This window comes from Euprymna scolopes, chromosome 7 (assembly GCF_053919585.1).
Source record: "Euprymna scolopes isolate OS-2025 chromosome 7, ASM5391958v1, whole genome shotgun sequence".
NCBI lineage: Eukaryota > Metazoa > Mollusca > Cephalopoda > Sepiida > Sepiolidae > Euprymna > Euprymna scolopes.
The window spans coordinates 158,150,096-158,164,374 of record NC_136488.1 but is presented as its reverse complement, the minus strand read 5'-3'; the positions used below and the strand labels follow the sequence as shown (position 1 = coordinate 158,164,374).

General features: G+C 40.9%; 1 long non-coding RNA gene across 8 annotated transcripts in view; it reads right to left on the bottom strand.

Annotated features, from left to right (window-relative positions):
• The window catches only part of LOC145280105 (uncharacterized), a 124,349-nt gene that overhangs the window by 19,635 nt on the left and 90,435 nt on the right, over positions 1 to 14,279 (bottom strand). The window contains exon 1 of one of the 8 annotated variants that reach the window (XR_013868547.1): positions 7,074 to 7,203. The exons of the other annotated variants lie outside the window; for them this stretch is intronic. This is a non-coding gene — a long non-coding RNA (uncharacterized LOC145280105). Of the gene's footprint in view, positions 1 to 7,073; positions 7,204 to 14,279 lie in introns of those variants that run through there. 8 annotated transcript variants of the gene reach the window in all.

Below are 14,279 nucleotides of genomic sequence, written 5' to 3'. Positions count from 1 at the left end.
TCCCGATTACCATAAAAACGCATGTTAGATGTGCAGATATTTTCTCACGTGTTAAAATGCTTTTGTGGGCGATGATCTATCGATTTTAGTTTTACTGATAAAATCAATAAATATTTATTATTTTATCATTATTATCAGCAGCGGAATATCTTCTTTTAAGCAAAATCAAATAAAAAAGAAAATCAAAAGAATTGTTTTTGGCATCGGAAAATAGGCACAATTTTTTTCCGATTTTGATACCGATTCCAATACCACAAAGGTTCCGATTTTCCTGATTCTCGATTCTGATTCTGATTAATCATCCCAATACTAATATATATATATATATATATATATATATATATATATATATATATATATATATATATATATATATATACTAGGGGATCACCATTTATCAAGGCCCGGGAGTCACCCTAGGACAAGGATTAAGTGTTAGGTAGATGGTGAGGTAAGATCAGTTACGGTGGAACTTGAGTATGGCTAAATTATTTAAATGGACGACGACTCAATAGGGATTTTTTCACATTAGACTTGAAGACGACCATGTTATAGTCAACCTGGAAGCAGACAAACGGTATTGAGTTCCAGAGACAGACAGTTCTAGGAAAGAAACTCTGCTGATGCGATTTTCATCTAGTTTTGGGGACTAATAAAGAGTGAGGAAAATTGTTGGCGGTTGTTTCAACTGAACGAGTGTTTATTGCGGACGTTTTACTGGGAGGAACCATAGATTGGAGCTCAGTCGAGCACCAACCATAAAAATGTTAATAGAGCAGAGACAGATTCGCAACGTCTCTCAAACTTTCCGGAAAAACACTCGTCTTGTTGAAACCACTAACAACAATTTTCCCCACTCTTTATCTGTGCCTAAACCTAAACGTAGATTCCATGAACAAAACTTTTTTCTTAGAACTGCATGCCTGTGGAACTCTCTTCCATTTTCTTGCTTTCCAACTGACTACAATATGGCCGTATTCAAGTCCAACGTAAACAAGTTCTCGATGAGTCGTTCCTCTTAACTAATCCAATTTACCAAATTTCCACTACTAACGATTACTACGAAATTGTCACATTGACCACTGGACACTTATTAACCTTTATCTTCGAGTGGCCTCTGGGCCTTGATAAGCGGTGACTCCTTTGTAAAAAAAAAAAAAATGAAATAAAATAAAATAAAAAAAAAGGGAGTAGGAGGCCGAAAAGATTATTGCTCACTAGATTTCGAAAATGGTTTTGTACCTTGTCAAGGCAGGAAAAGGTGCTCTTAGGAGTTCCACCCCAGATGTTGCAACAGTACCCCACCATAGGACGTATTTGACTTTTGTGCAGGTAGATGATTGCGTCGGGAGGGAGATGCTTTTTGGAGCGGTAGAACGATTCCACCATTTTCTCAGTGATTTTGGTAATGAATCTGATGTCTTTCATTTCAAGTCAGAGATACATGTCATTCTCAGAAGTGTGTCGAAGCAGGATGCTTCATCTAGGAGAGAGCTATTTATTTCAACTGGAGCAAAGTGGGCGTATGAGCATTATTGGCGAAAAGATAGAAGTTTGGTTTTGGAGAAAATCTCTCCCATTGTACCACACGAAGAAGAGAGAATCAGCAAAATCCTGTCATCTTTGTCAGCCTTTGAAGTATTGTTATGGATGACAGTGTCATAGATGCCGACGAATCAATGAAGGATTTGATTTGGGAAGTCGTTGATAAAGACCAGTAAGAGAGTATGACCCAGGATGGATCCCCGCATGCCAGCGTTAATACTGTGAGCTTCAGATTTTTACCCATAAACGACCACTTGGTTAAACCTTTCAGAGGCAAAGATTTTGTGATTGAGAGGACATTTCCGTAGTTGTAAATCTTATGAAGTAGAACTTTATGCAAAATTCTATCCAACGTATTATATATGTCAAGAATTATTGCTCTAGAAACGAAGCTGTTGTTAATAGGTTCACTAATTCTGTGTGATATTGTGAAACAACGACTTGTCGAATTTTGCATTAATAACAGTTATAATAGAGCTAAATTAGAACTTTTATTATGTGAACGATTATTGGGCAATTACTCGTTTGCTTTGATTGGTCGATGAGGCAACCAAAACAAAGAAAAATGGCTTTAGTTGGTGGATTTGGGGTTGATAATAATATTTAATAATAATGTTATTTCGTGAAGGAAACAATTGATTTATGGGAGAATAGTATGAAAGTTTGTGTTGGCTAAACTTGGGAAGCAGTGTCTGACCCGAGATCAATTACCAAAGATAGCCGACGTGGGAACAAATTCAATGGAAATTTACTTTGATACGCGAATATGCACAGAGCCAATCAGAAGAGAGGGGAATATGTCATGGCGACCCCTGATTGGAATTCGGGGAAGCTTCACTCTCCACCAATCTACCGATATATAAGCTTATGCAAGAGCGGTTTTAGTTAGTTGAGAATTTAATAAAGTTAAGAGTCGAGGTCAGTTGAGTGCAGTTGAGGTCAGTTGAGTAAAGTTGAGGTCATTTTCGCAAAACGATTCTGACCGCGTCTAAATCGAGAATCTACTGTTAATATCTCTTGCTCGCGAGTTGAAAAATATGTTCGCCACATATTGTACTTTGTATAAACAAAGTTTGTGTGTGACAAAAGGAATTCACTGCTGACAAGATTGCTGCAACACAGGCTTCCGTCCCCTGCATCCAACTCTCCCTACTGTTCGGGTCAGATACTGCTTCCCAAGTTTAACCAACACAAACTTTCATACTATTCTCACATAAATCAATTGTTCGTGATACATAGAAAAAAAAAGAAAGAAAAAAAAATCAGATTCACATAATTGTGGCGACGTTTACGTCATATGAAAATTGAATCTGGAATTATGGATTATAACTGTCTATATCAATAGTTAACCAATCTGTCAAGTCAGATGCTGCAGAGGATACCTCTTTTTTGAACATGGAACATAGAGGTATATGTGATATGTATGAATGGAAAATGTCCCAGTCGTCTATAGAGTAGTGGTACACAGTGGGATGGAGTGGGACATCTGAGGACATTTCTGTTAGTTTTAACCATAATTGACACAACTAAGCGATCGGAACATCTTAGTGGGCACATAACAGAGGATGTGCACAGTTCGGGGCAAGTGGTTGGAAAAATATCGAGAAGGTTTGCAAATTAGTCATCATTAGAGCTATGATAACAGCATATTCTTTTCATTGTTTTGACTCTCGAGTATATATCCGACACGGTTAAACGCAATTAATCCATCGAGAATCATATCACTCTACATAAAAACATAAGATATCAATAGATATATATATCTGAGAATCAAAACAAGGAAAAGAATATGCTGTTGTCATAGCCCTAGCTATCGTTGTCAGGAACGCGAGTGGGTTCGTCAACAATCAGGGTCAGATCATAGGCAAGGGAGAAATCATGACAGAATCCCCCTTCATAATCTGTGTTATATGAGTGGACCAGCTATTCATCATTGTGGACGTTGAAGTCTCCACAGATATGAATGTTGGCTGAGAAATGAGCAGTCAGAATGTGATCAATTTGTTCCACGACACTCTTAAAGATGGTGACGCCATCGCTATGGAGGTGGTACAGAGCAAATAAAAATGCGGTGTCTTCTGTAAGTGCTACTCTGAAGCACATCTAGGGTAGTTTTGGTTGTTTGTTTTTGTTTTACGGCATATCAACCCTTTTCAGGTTATTTAATGCCGAATCTAGTGATTTTGAAGAACGATTTTTAATAGAGTATATTTGTTGTTGTTTTTTTTTTTTTTTAAGTCGGTTCCTATTTAACCCATAGTTGGGACCCTAACAGGGACTACCACTCCGGGTCAGAGTTGACCTGGGAGCAATGGCAACTAAAGGGTGGCTCCACACTCCCCAAAGCCCGCAAGCTGGGGCCTCACCATCGGATATAGTTTAAGGTCATATCCAGGACCTAGGGTAGTTTTGGATCTTCTTTGAAGATGTCCTTTCCGCAGAGGAAGCCATCCCTAATGCAGGCAGATATTCATGAGGGTTAGGTTAGAATAACCATTTGATCGAGAAATCATCAAAGGAAGAAGTTGAGCCAATACTAGTTCCACAACAGCGTATCAGCCCTTTTCGGGTTGTTTAATGTCGAATGCAATCATTTTCGTAGCAGTTTTATGTTTCAAGTCCTTTATATCTTCAAATATTTAGTTATGGTGTTTGGTTTGGTTGTTTTGTGGGGGAAAATTGTTGTTTTTGTTTTTGTCTTTGCAGAACATGACTAAGTTTTGCAAAGAGAAAGGAACAAAATCAACAAAAACAATGGTATCAATATTTTATGAATTTTTAACTTAAGAAGCCGGTATCTTCAAACAGCCTGCTCTGGTAGCACTAGTAGAGTTTGATTAAATTTCAGTTACAAATAATAAAAAAACAAAAATCTCGTTTATAAAATTAAGGCAGACTTATTGTTTGTGGATTGCTCTAAGTCTTTCGATTGGATTCACAGAGATGCAGGAAATTCTTCTGTATTCCAGCTGAGTCTGTTGATGCAATACTGATTATTGCAGAATCCAGTCTATGGTATGATTGTCTGACGGAGACACCAAATTATTCGTAGTCATTACTGGTGCTCTTCAGTACAATACCATGGCGTCTTATCTGAACATTATTTTGACTATACCCTCCGTATGTCAGTTTACAGACTGGAAAAAATGGCTTCATGTTTGTACCTACAAGAAGTAGATAATGTCGAGCTGAGACAATTAATGATGCAGATTCTGATGACTTTGTGATTTTTGCTGAATACAATTAACCATGTAGAGATCGCACAGAACTTAGGTCAAGCAACTAGCCGAGGAAATTAGAAATACGTAGCTGATGAGATGTAGGATAGAACGAGATAGTGTGAATGAGAGGCAAGGAAATCGGTGACGGCAACAAGACTGGATTATGCAGGATAGGCTTGCACAATCACAGAAAATGCTGTAATTCACAGAACTTCATTGTCTCCTGACACAGACGAATGCTAGCGTTATCAATGGACGGAATGTTACATCATTGTGTCTGTTTTACAAGAATTTCAATGGAATGTACTCCCACAAACCCCAAACCCTTGTACCCCCTCTACCCCCGACCAACCCGACCGAGAGCAAAATCTCACCCCTACACTGTAGAGATCTCCAGATGCCAGAAAGCTTTCTACTCTAATAGTTTCTTCTCTAGGTTTGCTAGACTTTGGAATTCCGTTCAGAGTCCCCGCTTCTCTAACTGCACTGATATCCAGAAGTTCAAGTGTAATGTGAACAGACATCTTGCTGCTCAACTCTCCACATTGTATCCCTGCAAATTTTGTCGCAAGTAGTAGCCCCTTACATCCAAGTTGCATTCTACCTTGTTTTAGGGTAAAAAAAATCACTAAAAAAATCATTATTATTATTATGATGATGATGCTGCTGCTGCTGCTGCTGATGATCTGGGAAAGTACTTTTCATAATAAGGAAAGGATAATTGCTTTCCAAAATTTGTTCCGTGTAGTATACATTGATTTACAATTTCTGGATGTATGACGTAATCAGCGAATGTACCATGCAGATAAAAAAAAATAATTAAAAAATAAAAGATATTGAGCAAATTAAGCGATTGGGTTTTGAAAGTATAAAGAAAGAAAACTAAAACCAAAGAAGCTTTGAAGATAAACAAGGAGACGCGAACACGCACACAGCGAAACTCACAAAAGTAAAGTAAAGGAAAGTATGGCAATCACAGCATATCACGCTGTGTCGTTCTCTCTGTCTTTCTTAACGTCACAAGGCAGGCAGGAAGAAACGTCATTCCGTTGTTAGTTTCTTACTTTCTTTTTTTTTTAGTTTGGGAATTCAATGTGCTGCTCCGCTCCTCAGCATTGTTTCCAGTTACTCTGAACTTTTCCTTGCTACTGGAATCAAGCAATGTCGGTCCAGGAGAGGTGTGACTAGGGATTGCGCAACCCTTGCCTCACAATTACACGCACAGCTAAGCTACCCATACAGGAGTTTCCATTATCTTAGCAAGATAAAGAGCCCCTTCTCCCTTAAGGCAACGAATCGGTGACGCAGGTTCGACGTGGTAAAATTAATGGCTGAATAAGTACTCGTTTGCCCAGACCCCCCCCCCAAAAAAAAACCCAAAAACATAGAGACTTGCATCTATTGTGTTGAGAAAGGTTTGTTTCCAGGAGCAGAGAACAGCGCGAGCGACTCATGGAACAGACACGCGAACGAAATAAAAGTTACGGTCGATTTTATTGTAATGAACACTACATTCGGTTCAAATAGCATATACGTCTTTCTCATTTAAAAACACTTTTATAGATCTCCGATTGTTGGTGTGTCGTTCGTGGAATACAATTATTGTGATATCGGGGAGCCTGGTACAATTTCGTATTTGAAGCGAACAAACAGCCATAACCCTATGAACAATTAATGAACACTAGAGGAACAGTAAACAATTTATTAACAAGAGGGATGTGCCATATAATTGACTGCTACGTGGCGACTACAATTGTTATGTAAGGGAATTTAACGAGTTACAAAACATTATATGTAGAAATACAACAACATACAACAAAATATTACACTATGTGCTCATCTTTCGTTCGCCAATTACCTCTGTTGATATCATTACGCAGGTCATACTTCGAGCTCAAACGAATTCCGACCAAAAAATGAATGCTAATTTGTGTCTTGTATTACCAGTCGTTACAGGTGGCACATAAGTTGGGATACTAGCGTAGGTGTAGATGTCGCACTAAAAAAAAAAAAAAAAAAAGGGAAATACAGCAGCAAGATGAGGCTTTCGAGTTGAGAGCATACGAAGGAAAAACACGGCAATATATTTGCACGAAATATACTCTGCTGCGCTTATGCATTGGGCATTATATATTTATCCCCTTTTATATCTACGAAAGATTAACAGGAACAAAAAAACATACAACAGCTGACTTTTTCCAAGTAAATGTAATTACCAAAAGTTTAACTAAAAAGATTATTAATAAAAATTTGTAGAAGAAAAAATGTGTAATAAACAACACACGTGCAGAGAAAATCGTAACTTACTTGGCTGACATGTATGTGTACTTTAAAGGATCGGTTGTGTAACAAGAAAAAAAAAAAGAAAAGCTAAGATGGTGAAATTGGTTTTATGGTTGACGGTCACATGAGCGACGCAGACTGTCGCCGTTTCTATGCAAATGAGACAGGTAAATAAAAACGGACGTAAAGCGAACGGGAAATCGAGTTGGAAGAAAGCATGCTACATTCGTAGTCGTGTGCAAAACTTGAAGGGTGTCGTGTTGCGATGTTGGAAATTTTGACAACAGAGTGTCGAGATGTGGAGTTGGAAATTTTGACAACAGAGTGTTGGATTTGCTCGAGAAAGTGTTAGTTAAACCATAAAAAATATAGTTTTATAAATTCAATAAATTATGTTTTTATTAAGTGAAATATTGTGATATAAGGAAAGCTGAAGTACTCTGTTTGAGCGAACCTGAGCCCAAGTTTGCAAATATATATATACTAACATGGGTACCCGGCTTGCCTGGGTGTTTGGAGGTGTATGCTGAACAAAAACAAAACAAAAAAAAACAAACAAACAAAAAAAGGTCAATTTTTTAAACTTTGCCCCCTATTATGACCCCTTAACATTTATTGTTTTGGGCTCAAATCAAGTTAATAAGTTAGATCCATGTCCAAGGAACCTATATCTAAAATTTCAAGTGTTTAAACCCAAAATTGTCGGAGGAGTTTGGTAGAGATCTCAAAGGTCAAATAGTTGAGCTTTGACCTCTTAACAGAAAAATTTCTGGCCGAAAACCGATCACATAGATTTTCCCAAATCTCAGTACCCTGTATATCAAATTTCGAGTCTGTAGACTAAAAATTGACAGTTATTGTGTAGAGAAATGTATACAGACAAACACACAGACAGACAGACAGACACGTTCACCTTTATATATATATATATATATATATATATATATATATATAGAGAGAGAGAGAGAGAGAGAGATAGATAGCTAGATAGACTAACAGATTAAACAAAAATATATACGTATACATAAATATATATATGGAAACAATTTTTTTTGTTTACTGGAAAGATTTTACGCAAATATTATGCAAGTATAAATCATGTAGAATATCTGCATGAATATAATTACCCGTAATAGTTAACTCTAGATGATTATCCCATGAGAAAACCGAAAAAACTAATAGGGGATTGCTCAGAACAGTCCCAACAACGGTAAGATATGCTCACACCCACACGGCACGAGAAGCAACAGCAACACGATTCCCGACCAAGTCAATCATCGCTCTCCCAACGTCTTTCAATCACCCGCTTTTATGGCCGTTGCAGGCCGGCTAAATTTGCATATTGCGAGAATTCATGTGACTTTGCGAGATATCATCCTTTACAAAAGACGGCGGCCGCCATCTTGATCTTTCTTTTTCTATTTTCGGTCGGCGACGCCGAGCCGGCCCCGAGGTAAGTCTTTCCTTTTCGTCCATCTCTCTTACGCACCCACACAATACACAAACATGCGGGCGCTTGTCTCCTGAATGCACATTACACTCCCCCCTGATCTGATGATCACATAGGGAGCATTGTGGGGGTGGCCTTTTAGTGCATGTGCTTCTGCGAAGAGGTACATTCACTGGTTCAGATTCGGGCTCTGGATCTGGTTCCGCCTCATCAGATGCAGTATCGCTATCAGTCTTTGAAGGGGGCTCACTAAATCCGTGTATCGGCAGCTCATCACTGGACGCTTCACTGCTTTCTTCTGTAGTTATGTGACGCGCCTCGGTAGCTGGGCGAAGATCTCGCACATGTCGTGGGGTTCCATCGACCAAAACAGACTGCTGGCTAATCACTCCAGATATTTGTCCTCGCTTAAACTTGTCGGTGCACCGATTTTCTGGGGGCCGCACCCACACTGGATCTCCCACTTCATATCTGTTACATGTTCCCTTGTCGGCTGGCTGCGTAGTGTTGATTCCCTTCACTTCGACTCGGTATGTGTAAATAGCATTTGCAGGTGCGGTTGAAGGAGATGTCCCGTCCTTTGGCATAATGTTGTACCAATATGTGGCTTCCGTAATAGTACATCGCTTCCTGGCAGCAATTCTCTTGATGCTACGATGGCTTCTTTCAGCAATGCCATTTCCTGACGGCACATGCGCACATCACAACCGTAGTCGGACGCCCCACTCATCTAACAACTGCCGGACTTGCTGGCTACAAAATGCTGCATCATTGTCAGTCAGGAGCTCTTCCGGCGCACCTTGCTCAGAAAAAATGGATGATAGATGGCGAACAACATTTGCCGAATCCTGTCTAGTCATCTGCCGCCATACCACAAATCTCGTAGGCCCGCAATCAATGAGAGTTAGAAAGGCCTTGCCACTGTAATGGGTAATATCCATGGCCAGCCGCTGCCACACACCCTCAACTTCCAATCGACCCTTCTGCCATCGCTCTGGTGCAGGATCAATAGACTGGCAAGCCTCACAATTTCTGATGATCTGTCTGACATCCATCTTGGTCACTGCTGGGTATATGCGCCTCACAAAATAAAGGGTCCTCTTGATACCCGGATGTCCGCTCTGTGCATGAATTTTTTGTATTTGACATGCGTCGATTGCAACTGCACAAGATCGAGCAGTAATCTCCATTCCCATCTTCACGGCTTCATACCATTTGTGAGGTACTCGGGTCAGTTGGTCAGCACGATTACAATGTGATGGCACCAGAGTGACGCTCAGTGATAGCCCATACTCAGATACCAGGTTTTTTAGCGGTTCTAGCCTTCTCCGTATTAACATTTCACTTGCTGCCTTGGTACGGATTTGTGTCCGTCCTGAAAGTGTGTCAGACACCCAGTGGTAGACACAGAGAGAATCTGTGTACAAGGTCAACTTCTTAGACTGCCACTGCAGGGCCAGATTTATCCCCTTTACAACGGCGTCCAGCTCTGCCAGGTTGATATGCTGAGAATCTGTTACGGGCCGCAGCCAACGTGCATCTTTGAACACGTTTCCTCCTTGCTCCAACGATACTCCCAACGCCAAAGAACTGGCATCAACCCACACACCTATGTTGTCTCCGTTAACACACCATTGCCCACAGGCAGGGTCCTTCTTGTTCACTCTCTCCAGTGTCTCTTTAATCATCAGAGTTAGTAGGACATCATCGGATATGTCATCCCAACCTGTGGTTGTTAAATTTGCTCTGCGTTTAATTACACCAACAGCTGCGTGGAGCCAGCCACAGACCGGTAAGTGACCAACAAGTTTTCCACACCAAGAAAAAATGGTCTGCCTTGTAACGATGTTGGGGATGCTTGGAATTTCACTGCCACGCCTCCATTGTAGGGTGCCATCTTCTTCAAAAACATCCAATCCCAATACACGTGCTCCTTCCGTCAAACATTCGAGATTCTTGCATTCCAGACCAAACTGAGCCAACTTTTCTTTGACCCACGATGCAGACTGTACATCTTCATTGACGTATATGTCATCAATGTAAGCTGACGTTGAGTCCCTCATGGGGTTTTCTTGAGACAATACTGTGTTGACAATAGTCTTCATGATCTGTGGTGCCACATTTAGGCCAAAGCCGAGGCGTGTAAGGCAGTACCTCTGCCCCTGGAACCAAACTGTCTGGAACGGCCACAACGTCTCATCAACTCGCACCTGTAAATAGGCTTTTCGCAAATCCAATATCGAGATATTAGTGCCTTTCTGACGCCATTCCTTCAACTTGCTGGCGCATACGTCAGCATCGGCAGTGTAGGCTTCAATATGCTTGTTAAGCTCCCTATAGTCCAGCACCGGCCGTACTTTCGACTTGTTATGCTGGACTACTGCCATCAAAGGTATTAGACTCTTGGGAGGCCCAAGCTTGTCCTCAGGGTAGGGGATTAACCAGCCATCTTGGATCCACGCCTTTAGTTCCCTTTCGTATTCTGCTCGGGCCTCACTGGGTATAGGGTACTCTGCAACCCCATTCTTGAGTTTAGTCGGTGCCCTTCCCTCGGTCCACTTCCAAGATGCAATCCAGGTCCTCTTGTGAGAGTCATAGTCCACTGTAAAATCCGGCCGATCGATGTGGAGCGCTGCACACACTGGGGCCTTCAAGAATCGCACTTTTCCATCCCGATGAATTGCGACTCCCCCCAGCGCCTTGATGGCATCGTATCCGAGCAACAGGTCAAATCCCAGGAGATTTCCTTGGGTCACGAGCACATTGTTCTTAGTGGCTGCACCGGTGTCCGTGTAGATCTTGACAGTTCCAGCTCCACAGCATGTCTTGGTCTCGCCTCCTATCGTGGTGACTTTGATCTTTCTCTTAGTCCAACTTGGACACAGCCTGGCGCTCACTATAGTATGCGAACAGCCTGAGTTGAGAAGTGCTGAGCAGGATATCCTGTTTACGTAGACGGTCATCATTGGTTGCGCCTTGTTCAAATTTTGCTCGGGGAGCAGGGCAGCGCTGACGTCCTCTCCTCTGATACGTTTCCCGCACAGTTTTGGGCTAGATGCCCCAAACCGCCACAATTAAAACAGCGCACACGCCCCCTGTTGGTGCAATTCCTTGCAAAATGTCCACGTCGGCCACAGCGAAAACATTTCCCATTGCTTGCAGGGTTCTGATTTGGAATCTCCCGAGTGCCAATCTGGCCTGTCTGTGTCGCCATCACAACTGGTTCCCCCAGGTTCTCCTCATTTTTGATGATGGCTCGAGCATGTTCCATCAAGTGTTCCATGGGCGTTGTTGAAATGCTGGTTGAGGCTCTCAGTAGCTGCTTCACCCGAGTGGGAAGGCCCGCCACAAACGCGTACGCGAGCGTCCGCTCCGACACCCCTCCACCGAATAGGACTGCGAGTTTCTTTAACTCTGCGAAGAAAACGTCCACGCTTTCCCCCGGTAGAAGTTTTCGGGAAGCAAATTTTTCATAGGCCGTACAAGGATCCATGGCAAATGCCTTGTACAGTGCAGCTTTAATTGTGGTGACATCTCCCTTTTCGGCAGCACTGAGTTGCTGATACACACTCAAGGCACCTCCAGCCAATCTCAGGGGAATCACAGTGTGTACCCTTTTTACCTCACAAAGGTCGCACGTCAGCTCGACCCTTTCAACCCAGTCGACAATGGACGTGGACCCATCAAACTCGGGTATGAGCTTTAAGTCGATTTCGACTCGGTCATAGTCCTAGAGGCCAAATAGCCGAGATAGCTTGTAGAAAATGTGTAAGGAAAGTCCTTTAAAATTCCTGCGCCCTCTGTAGATATATAATGTTGCAGCAACGTAAAGCAATTCAATAACCAGTAAACACCGGTTCTGCACGGAATCCAACTAGCAAGGTACCTAGATGTACGCGAACGGTTACTCAGAATGGACCCAACAATCGGTTACTCAGAACGGTCCCAACAACGGTAAGATATGCTCACACCCACACGGCACGAGAAGCAACAGCAACACGATTCCCGACCGAGTCAATCATCTCTCTCCCAACGTCTTTCAATCACCCACTTTTATGGCCGTTGCAGACCGGCTAAATTTGCATATTGCGAGAATTCATGTGACTTTGCGAGATATCATCCTTTACAAAAGACGGCGGCCGCCATCTTGATCTTTCTTTCTCTATTTTCGGTCGGCGACGCCGAGCCGGCCCTGAGGTAAGTCTTTCCTTTTCGTCCGTCTCTCTTACGCACCCACACAACACACAAACACGCAGGCGCTTGTCTCCTGGATCCACATTACACTTGGGGTTTGGGAACAATTATTTTTCTTTTTCTTATCATTGACTCTGAACTCACAAGACGCACCGAACATCATCATATCATATGAATTCAAATATTCCAATGTTAGCATTGGTTTCTCTGATATTTTTCTAGTCAGAATTATTTCTAGAAATACATTCGTGAATTTTACGGGAGGTACCATGTGAAGGTTGCCAAAATCTTACGTAAAAGTGATTTTTGTGGAAAGAACGGAATTCGAACTCGGAACACCCAGGTCGTCAGTTCATTTCGGTAACCACTAGACCACCGTGACCTCCATTGTTGGTGATTAGAGCCGATGACAATATAAAGGCACCCTAAATGAGGTGCAAAATCAAACTCACTCTTTCCATTCAACATTCGGAGAGTAAACTGACAGACACATTACGTAAAAGTATTTAATTTTAATGTGTAATAAACGAAAATAGATATACTTGTACAAATTCAACAAATTATGTTTTTATTAATTGAAATGTTGCGGTATGAGGAGAACCGAGATATTCTATTCGCGCGTCCTTGAGCCAAAACTTACAAAAAAAATGTATAGTACATTTTTTTTTATAAGTTACAGTAAAGTTCATAAATCTAATTAACCTTTTTACTTGTTAATACATAAGTTAAAAATATATCTCGTTTGATCGTTTTAATTATTGCTTGTTTTGTCACGAAATTCTCATAAAAGACTAAATGATAATGACCTTGTAAATGAGTTAGTTTCATTTCTTTTAATCGTGTAACATTTCAAAAAAATATTTGTGCATGGCCATTAAGGTTTTCTGCACGAATGAATCGTAAAACGATTTATTTATCAAAGTTTATTGTTTACAAAAATAGAATTCTGTGGTAAGGTTAAGTGAGAGCAATAAATGCATTTTTGATTTTTTTTTTTTTGTTGTTGCGACAAATGAAACAAAGAGAAGATTCAATGGCAATGAAATATACGAAGTCTTTGAACGGCCACCAACTTTTGGAGAAAGAGAGAGAGAGAGAGAGAGAGAGAGAGAGAGAGAGAGAGAGAGAGAGAGAGAAAGAGAGAGAGATAGCGTGAAAGCGAAAGAGAGAGAGAGAAAGAAAGAGAGAGAGAGAAAAAGACAGAGAGAAAGAGAGAGAGATAGTGAGAAAGCGAAAGAGAGAGAGAGAGAGAAAAAGAAAGAAAGAGAGAGAGAGAAAGAGAGAGGGAGAGAGAAAGAAAGCGAGATTGAAAGCGAAAGATATATATATATATATATATATATATATAGAGAGAGAGAGAGAGAGAGAGAGAGAGAAAGACAGAGAGAAAGAAAGAGAGAGAGAGAGAGACAGACAGACAGAGAGACAGAGACAGTAGAGAACAAAAGAGAGATATGAGGTAGAAAACATTGTTACAAGTTATTTTTAATTAATATTTAAATTTAATAAAAACAAAAAAGCTTAATGGACACGTACAATCAAGTTTTCTTTCGAGAATGCAGTAAAAATAGCATAAAAGATTTCGG